The sequence below is a fragment of the Phascolarctos cinereus genome, unplaced genomic scaffold (assembly GCF_003287225.1).
Source record: "Phascolarctos cinereus isolate Bilbo 61053 unplaced genomic scaffold, phaCin_HiC Scaffold_1;HRSCAF=81, whole genome shotgun sequence".
Taxonomy (NCBI): domain Eukaryota; kingdom Metazoa; phylum Chordata; class Mammalia; order Diprotodontia; family Phascolarctidae; genus Phascolarctos; species Phascolarctos cinereus.
Window position 1 is genome coordinate 280184891 of NW_027555514.1, and position 7782 is coordinate 280192672.

The window sequence follows — 7782 nt, forward strand, 5'->3', positions numbered from 1 at the left end:
CCGGGACTCCACCCCCACCGGATTTCCAACCTCATTTAGCGCCACCGGAAAAGAACCGTCAGGCTGGTCACCTAGCAATTGGTGACGAAAACTCTTCTGATTGGCCAAAGTCTCGGCTGTACCAAGTCGAGAAAAAAAGGAGTACGTCATCCCTTCCTACGTTTGGAAATTGGCTCACCCTATGGGAAGACGTCTCGCCAAAGCTGCGCCTGCGCAAGGAGCGGGCGGCTGCTCGAGTCCGAATGTTACAGTTACACAGATGTGGAGGATGTAGCCAATGCGCGTGATGCGATGTATGTCAGCCCCCAAGTGACCACGTTTTAGAGCCCGGTGATGCAACGTCTCTGGCTCACATTGAAAAGAAGGGCGTGACGGTGGGAAAGGCTTTTTGTTTTTGTTGTTGATGTTAAATTAAAGTTTGTAAAGTTTTTTTTTCCTTCCCACTCCTCCCTCCCCCCAGCCAGGGCCGTAAGAGAACAGGTGTGTGTTTACCTGGTGTGTGCAGAGAAACACACTCTCCCCCTCCCTTCTCCCCCAGTCCTACCAGTGAAAATCAAGAATCTGTAGAAGTCTTGGAAAGATAGTTCATAAGAGCATAGATTTAGAACTTAGAAAGACACTAGTCAACACCTTCCTCATACAGATGAGGAAACCAAGGCTCAGGTAGACCAAGAGATTTGCCCAAAGTCAAACAAGTATTACACTAGGATTTGAACCCAGGACTTCTAATTTTAGATCTATATTCTTTGACAGTGCCAGGCTGATGCTGCTCTGTTACCTAGGGTCCATGACCTTAATGTGTGTGTGTGCATGTATATACATATTTGTGTGTGTGTGTGTATATATATATATATAAAGAGAGAGAGAGAGAGAGAGAGAGAGAGAGAGAGAGAGAGAGAGAGAGAGAGAGAGATTAAATATAACTCTGTATCTATCACCCATCCATCCATCTATATGTATCTATGTATGTATCTACATATGTATGTATCTATCATCTATCGCTGTCAGTAGGTAGCTCTGGGACAAAGACACTCACTAGTCACTTCTCTCTGCTTTACTTTCTTCATCTGGAAAATGGGGCTAATAGCACTTACCTCAGGGTTCTAGGCATCAAAATGAATGGACATATATAGTGCTCTGAAAACCTCAAAGCTCTGTACAAAATATTTGCTATTATTTTATTTTGTAGATCTAAAGATATGATTCTTAGAAGGGATCCATCCACGGGATCCCCCAGATGACCCAAGGAGTCCAGGACACAAAAAAGCTGAGTCCTTGTGGTGAAGGAAAGAGTACTGGATTTGAAGGAGTCAGTAGATCTGAGTTGTAGGGGACCTTGGGTCCTTGGACAAATCATCTCACTTTGCTTCGGTTTCCTCATCTATAAAAAGGGGGTGATAATCCTGATACTACCCAAGGTACTTGGAGTAATTCAGGGTAAGTGATTTGTAAATCTTAAAGCTCTATTATAGGATTTAGAGCTGGAAGGAGTTTCAGGGATCAGTTAGTCTAATGCCTTAGTTTTACAGAGTTGGAACTCAAAGCCAGCACCTTTGAATCTAATTTCTGCATCACCCTTAATTGAACTCTGTCTCCTTTTACCTCTGTGCCCCTCAGATTTAATACATTGCTGAGCAAAGAATAGGGGCTTGATAATTATTGACTGATGGCAGAAAGAATGAAGAATATGACATTTTCATAAATTATTCCTTTTTTTTGGTCAATACCTGTGATTTCATCACCATATGGAGTTCCATGATATGGAAGGGGAGGCATCACTGAGAGCCTAATGATTTTTCTTTGGGTAATGAGTTTGGGTAATGAGTATTTCTCAGAGGTAGGATTTGAACTCAGTTCTTCCTGATTCCACAGCTGGCCCGTTATCCTGCCTCTTATAAAATCACTATATGTGAATGAAAACCACAGTGGAATGACAGTAGGGCATTCTCTAAAGTGATGTGGAATAGGTAGAGTTAAGCAATTGGATGCTAAATAGGGAGCTGTAAGAATTTTCTAACCTTAAGTCAGATAGAGGCTTCAGTCAGAAACATAGCTCTTAGTAAGCAGGCAGTATTGGTTAATAGGCTTAATGCTCCTGGGTGCCGCTTAGCTGGCTGACCATTCTGTATTCCAATGATCTTGATGCCTCCAAAGCTTTCCTTCTTTCCTTTATACTGTGCATTTAAAAGCATGATTCAGAGAAGGGATCCTTACCAGACTTTACCAGACTGACCACCCAAAGGATCCATGATACAAAAAAAGTTAAAAATCACTGTTTTAGACTAATTGAGGAAAGTCCTTGAAAACCATTGAATGAATTGCAGTAATATTGCATAGGAAGTCTGTTCCAATTAAGTGAGGAGCTTGGTAAGGGTCTGTGGGGTCTGGAAAAATCATGGAGCTTGGCCAGGGCTAAGCAGATTTGTGTAAACAGAGAGGAGAATGTTCCTGAAAAAGAATCAATGGTGAATAGGTAGGTGGGTGGGTGGGGGAAGTGGTGGTGGAGGAGACCTAGGACTTAGTCTGACACATGTAGAATGTTACAGATAGAAGGGACTATAAAGCTTAGAATGTTAGATCTGGGAGGGTCCTAGGGAATGTCAGAGCTGGGAGGGGCCTTAGAACAGGGTGTCTCAGGGCTGGGAGGGGCCTTAGGACAGGAGATGTCAGGGCCGGGAGGGGCCTTAGGACAGGGAAGGTCAGAGCTGGGAGGATAGGAAGACGCAATGTCAGCCAGAGAAGGACTTCAGAAATAATTTAATCCAGCACCCCTTTTTGACATAAGAAGAAACTGAGTCCTAAGCGATGGCCTCACCCAAGGTGGCACAGCTAGCCAGCAGCAGACAGAGGTAGAGAAATGGTCGCTACCAGTTGTTTTCGTTGAGCGTGGAGCCCTAGAGAGGGCTGAATCAATTCTCCCAATGACAAACTGCCTACATATTCACTGCAGCTCTCTCCTGGTGACAGCAGCAATATTTCACATGCAGGGCTCCTCTTCATCACGCCCAGCTAAGGGCCATTTCTCATTCTGCCTGTAACACTCTGCCATTCTCTTTAGCTTCGTCTCTCCAGGAAGCATTTTGCATCACATAGAGTCAAGACAGATGGCAGTGCGTTGTCAAAGCTAAAAACAAGTTTGAAAGTGTCTCTGTGAATTGGCTGTGGCCAAACCTGGCACTTGGGAATAAATATAGGCCCTTATGTCATGGGTGTGTAGATAGATAGGCCTGAGAACAGGGAATGTCAGAGCTGGAAGGGAACTTAGAACACAGGATGTCAGGGCTGGAAGGGTCCTTAGGACTGGAAATGTCAGCTCTGGAAAGACTTCAGAATATATGTCAGAATTTGGAGGGACATTAGAACACAAAATGTTAGACCTGGGAGGGCCCTCAGAACATAGAATATTAGAGCTGGGAGGGGATTACTAGACCTTTTTGATATATTGGTTAGTTTTGCCAAACTGACTTTTTTCCTTTTTATTGTTTGTTACAAGGCAGGGATTCTTAACCTGGGGTCCATTGCCCAGGTGCAGATTTCAGGGCCCATGAAATTAGATGGAAAAAATCAATATGATAAAGTTCCTATTAGACTTCAATTTAAGATCCTGTGAATTGTCTGGGGTATCACACAGAGTGGAAGATTTGAACCCAGGTCTCCTGACTCCAAATCAGAGCTGTTTCTATTTGTCCTTCCCACCTGTTGAGGCAGTTCCTTCTTCCGTGCTCTTGGTCCCATGCTTTGCTGGGGTCTCAGGTAAGGGAGTTCTCAGGAGACCAGCCTGGGGCTTCAGGATCTGCCCAGGCTCAGAGCTTTCATTTTGGAAAGTCTTCATCTCAGTGAATTTTCTCCAGATTTTACTCACTGAAAGAGGCCTATTAGTCTTCAAAAAGTGAAAGCATGATTTAAATTATTTGTGATTCTCTTGTTTTCTCCTAGGGGGAAAAATCTATTGGGAGTAATTGATTTCTGAGAAACTGTTTTGTCTTATGATTTCCTCTAATGCTCTTCCATTGCATGCCTTATGCTTTGTGCCTGGGGAAGAGGCATGCTGTAGTAATTGTTACTGTTCCTTTGGCAGTATTAAGACAGCTCTTGGGGCTTCACTGAGGGCTTATACTTACCCACTTTTTTCTTTTTCCCAATTAATCATTGAATTATGCCTTTGTGATACTATATTCACCTCCTAATATAACCCCACTGCCTTCTCTGTGGAATCCCCCTTTGTAACAAAAAAGAAATTGGACCAAAAGTCAATCAACAATCCCCTATGTAGTGTAGTAGAATAGTTAAGCATAGAGTATGCAGTAGAATTGAATAGTGTATTCGACACTCGGCACTCATGGTTCACCACATTTCTTTCAAGGGAGGTATAACTCTTCTTTTCTCTGGGGCAGCATTTTAAGGTTGTTTTCATTTATATTATACTCTTTAAAGAGTTTTAATTTAAAAAACTTTTTTTTTAAATGGTTCTTTTAAAGTTACAAGTGTTTGTGTTTGTTAATCTAGCCCTCCCACTATCCTCCTCTTAATTAAGATGATTAACCTCCCCCCCCCAAAAAAAAGAAGATTCCTGGGTCCATTGCTATAGCTGGGCAGAATAAATGTCCACATCAGCCACGCTCGAAAACACGTCCCATTCACAACCCCCATTTTCCACGTCTCTGTTGGGTGGGAGGGGGAGCTCTTACATTATGAAATCATAGTTTCAGTTCTACTGTCTTTGCCTCAGTTCTTACAGTCTTCTCATCTTTCTCCAAGTTCCCCCTATTCATCATTTCTTGCAGTACAATAATATCCTGTTACATAAATATACCCCAATTTGTCCAGCCATTCCTCAATTGGTGGTACACATCCCGTTTCCATGATTTCTATTGCCTTATTCCTCCCTCCCTTCCTCTTTCCTTCCTTCTTCCCTTCCTTCTTCTCCTCTTTCTTTTTCTTCCTTCCTTCTTTCTTTCCCTCTCTTCCTTCCTTCTTTCTTTCCCTTTCTTCCTTCCTCCCTTCCTTCCTCCCTTTCCTTCCTTCTTTCTTTCCCTCCCTCCCTCCCTTTCCTTCCTCCCTTTCTTCCTGCAGACCTGTGACGTCATTGATGCAAGGTGAGGAGACTCCTTTCAACAATGCTTCCCAGATCACTGATCGGTTAGGTGACTGACCCAGGGTCTCACATCAAGTATATGTCAGAATTGGATTTGAATGTAGATTTTCTCGAGTTGGAAGTCAGTTGTTTGTCTTTCTCCATTATTTCCTAATAAAGTTAATGGAACCTTAGAGGTGGAAGGTACCTGAGGGGGTCAGCTAGTCTCGAATCCCCACATTATAGAACTGACCATTATTATCATTATTATTATCATTATTATTATTATTATTATTATTATTATTAATAACTCATCAGGCCATGCTCATGCTCCTGTGGTGTAGAAAGACATGGGAGTTGGATTTCAAAGAGGTAGTTCAAGTCCTGGTTCTGGGCGACCTGGGGCAGGTGTCTTCCCTTCTCTGGGCCTTGGTTTTCTCTCCATCAAAAAGAGGGAGCAGGACCAGAATCCAGAGGATATCAGAATTCCCTTCTAGCTCTAAAGTCCCAGGTGTTAGGTTCGGAATTTCATTTGTTACGCAGTTCTTGGGACTGCCACAAGAGGTCAGCAGCAGCCGAGGAAACATCCATCTCCAGACAAGCCTAGCCCCGTGTTGCCTGATAAATAGGTCTTGAATTTTTTTCCGTACTTCCATTATTTGCAGTTGAACAAATAATCTTTCTAGTGCTGTCTGTTAGCCACTTTAACAGCTCACTTGAGTTCTTCAGCAGAGCTCCGAGAGCCTCTTTCGTAGAAATGTCGGCTTTTAGCGTGTCCTGCCTTCCAGGTGCCCACGGAGAGCCTGAGGACGCTTGGCGTCAGGGAGGCGGGCCGGGGAAGCCACGCTGACGATGGGGCTGTAGACAATCTAGTCTGGCCGGCGGCTGTCGCTCCACCAGCACTGGGCACCATGTTTTCTCCTCTGCGTTCCTCCATACTCCTCTGTGAAGCAAATGGGCCAGAGAAGGACCCAGACGATACGGGATGGCCACGCCCAGGCCCACGCAACCTCAACAAAGGTGAATTGGCTTGGTGGCCGTCCCGCCTCCCTGTCTTTACCCCTCTTCCTTGGCTCCCTTCATCCTAGAGTCAATGCCCTCTCTGGGCAACAGTCTTTCCGTTTAAACTTAACTCATTCTTCCCCCAGGTCGCTCAGTAAACACACGGTTGTCAGTTAGGGAGGCAGAATGGTGAGGGGAAAGGTCATGAGTTCAAATCCTGATTCTGCCTCTTATTGCCTCTGTGATGGTGGGCTGGTCACTCCAGTTCCCTGGGCTTGTTTTCTCATATGCAGAATGAAAGAACTGTACTGCATGGCCTCCAGAGTCCTTTGAAATTCAGGGACCTGCCCAATCACCTCATTTTTAGATGGGGAAACTGAGGCCCACAATTAGAACCACCCCAACATTATCAGAGGATCATAAGGGATACTTAGGGATCAGCCAGTCACCCAGGACTGATGACTGAGTGATCGAAGGGACCTCAGAGTGTAGTCCCACCCCTCTTTTTACAGATGAGGAAACCTCATAGAGGTGAGGTGACTTGATCAAGGTCATATAGACAGTGAACACCAGAGCCAATATTCAAACTCAAGTTCGGTGATACCCTTCCTCCCAAACCTCTCCTTTTACAGTTGTGGAAACTGAGGCCCGAGTGGGAGAAGGGGTTTGACCAAGATCAAATCGAGTAGTTTGTGACTTAGCCAAGAGCTTGCACCTAAATCCTCTACTGCTCTTTCTATCACATTCTGAGAAGTCTTCCCCAAGTATTACAGTAAAAATGAGTGTCTGGGCTCAATTTTGGCAGGGAGGATTGATTCCAGGGTATCTGGACCTTGTTCTCTAAGTCCCTCTTTGGGTCAGATTTCAAAGTCCTGGGCTGGACCCAAACTTAGAACCCCTCCCCAAAGCAAAGAGTTGAAGTCACTGTGAACATCGATGTTTGATTCTCCCTCCTTGTGGGAATTTGGGTAAGACTCCTCACCTCTCTGAGTGGCATCACTGGAGTCTTTAAGAGGAGGCCGGCCAGTTGTGTCTGTCTGCTGAGCTAGTACAAGTGCCCTCTGACTTTTGAAACTCTAGGACAATGGCTTGATGGTCAAACCTTAGTTACAGCTCTGCTGCTTTCCTACTGTTTGGTTGTGAGCACTTGGATATCTTTGTTCTATTTCACAATAAACCTGTGTTGGATTGGAACAAAAATAGAGAAGGCAAGCTTTCTACTAGTTGTGGAGGTTATGGAGGAGAGCGGCTCCCTCTTCAAGTGTAGGCTGGATTGGATGAACCTTGCTCTTCACGCTCTGACATAAGGCAATTTCCCCTCCCTCACAATGTTGTTGTGAGAGGGTGTTTTATAAACCTTGTTGTTCAGTCATGTCTGACCCTTCGTGACCCCACGGGACGTAGCACACACCAATACTGTCTTGGCAAAGATAAATCTAAAAGTACACTAACAGGCTGAGTAATCATTTTTCTGTTCGTCTCATTCTCTGAGGTTATGGATGATCATTCCAAATTAAAGGGGCTCTGAGAATCTCTAAGATGCCACTGACAGGGCAAGGCTAGCCTGGTTTGGGGTACCAGGTGAGAACCTTTCTAGGCAGTTGCCTTTTCAGAAAGAAGTCTGAGAGCTAGAAGGGCTCTAGGAGGCCGTCTATTTCACCCCTCTCATTTGTCAGGGGAGAAAACTGACGCCTGGGGAAGCTGGT

At 44.6% G+C, this 7782-nt stretch overlaps 1 long non-coding RNA gene across 1 annotated transcript; it reads left to right on the forward strand.

Annotated features, from left to right (window-relative positions):
* The first annotated feature begins 187 nt into the window (after positions 1–187).
* On the forward strand, positions 188–7517 carry LOC110205734 (uncharacterized). The gene is made up of 3 exons (XR_013484539.1): positions 188–374; positions 1190–1437; positions 5863–7517. It is a non-coding gene; the product is annotated as an uncharacterized LOC110205734 (long non-coding RNA).
* The last annotated feature ends 265 nt before the right edge of the window (positions 7518–7782 follow it).